Consider the following 1,827-nt stretch of genomic DNA (forward strand, 5'->3'; position numbering starts at 1 on the left):
GGATTGTGATCGGTGCAGACTCAATGGGCCGAATGGCCTCCTTCTGCACTGTAGGATTCTATGATTCATATACTCCTAGCAATTTGTGGCACAAACTTAATTGGAACTGGAGGGTGAGGAAAACATCCAACTCACAGCACTCATCAAACCCTAAGCCATTACTGAAGCCCATTGATGGTTGTGGATAGTTAGATGCGCCAATGAATATTTCAAAAGGTTCTTTCATTTACAGTCAGAACAAAATGCTGCACCGAATCATAACTTAAAACAAAATATAGTCATTAATAATTCCAATTCTGCAAGCAGAATTACACAAAGGAGAAAGGCCAGCAATTTTTGGTTTGGAGAATTGAGAAAAAGCCATAAATAATCTAACCAGTAACAGTCAGAAATTTTAGTTACTCCGAGAAGGAGGATACACTATCACTGGACCATTACTTGCAAAGAGGCTTCCTTCCCAAAGTTTTCTGCTGCTTCAGCCAATGATCTCATGCTGAATGCAGTGCAAATACATGAGTGAGGTTAGTCAGCACAACATGTCCCAAGGTCATTGACTTGCTGCTTAATTCCGTATGTTGATATTTCAGTTAAAAGCTGAAATTGAAAAAAATAATGGCATTATGCCAATAAATGTATATGAGTGCAGAAACAAAATGTAATGAACCTGTAATGATTAGTCCCTAGAACTGTGCTTTCTCTGGCAGCTAAGAGAGTCAACAAGAGGGAAAAGAAAGTTTCCATATTGGACATCTGTTTGTGGTTTATTAGCTTCCCTGACAAGCTTGCGCCATGAAAAGCACATCCAAACAGAGAAGCATACGCAGGTTTTGATTTATTGCAAGCCCCAACCTTTTACTGAAAATTTAGCCTGTGCTCAGACTTCATGTTTTCAGGTTACATCCTTTGTTCAAGTCATGAGAGCTTTTTGGCAATGAATAGTTAGGTAATAATTATGGCAAAGGGTTCTTTCATTTAAGAACAAAATGTGCCACTGAATAATGACTAAAACAAAATATAGTCCTTAGTAATTCCAATTCCAGAACTGCACAAAGGAAACAGGCCAGCAATTTGTCTTCTGCATTTGAGAATTGAGAAAAATCCATAAATAATCTAAGCATTAGCAAACAGAAATGAGTTATTCAGAGAAGGAGGATACACTGTCAACCAAAAATATTTGCAAGCCTTCCTGTCTGTTCCAGCTGATTTCCCAGCGAAGCAGGAAAAGATCCTCTCAGGTTACATAAACAGTTGGGAAATTAGGGAACTGTAGGAACAGGTATTTTTAAAAAGAGCAAATGCAGGAGCTAATATAAAACTCGATAGCAGGATAATTAGCTTATTTTCCATCAACAAAATCAAATGTGGATCTAGTAGCCCTCCCCCACCTTAGACAGTTTGTAATGGATTAATGGGTCAATGCATCATGGGGTGCAGGAAGAATCCACACATACCAGCAACGTGCCAGCTTCAATCCCACTCCATGGATTTCGGATGGGGCTATAAGGGAGTTACCACAATGCTGAAAATCAGAATGGTGGGAGCAGGCGGTGGAAGGTAACGGAGGCATTTTCCTTTCCTATTGATCACACGTTGAAATTCCCAGGATATAGAGGTAGACAGATATTAAGTGTGATATTATCTGAGCTCAGTCAAATGGACTACCAATACCGTACTGAGGCTGCAACTTAATGACTGATCGTAGAATGTAACAGTGCAGAAGGAGGCCTGTTGAGTCGACACTGACTCTCTAACAGAGCATCTTACCCAGACCTATCTCCATAACCCCATGTATTTACCCTGCTAATCCCCTGACCTTTGGCCATTAAG

Source organism: Mustelus asterias, chromosome 16 (genome assembly GCF_964213995.1).
Source record: "Mustelus asterias chromosome 16, sMusAst1.hap1.1, whole genome shotgun sequence".
NCBI lineage: Eukaryota > Metazoa > Chordata > Chondrichthyes > Carcharhiniformes > Triakidae > Mustelus > Mustelus asterias.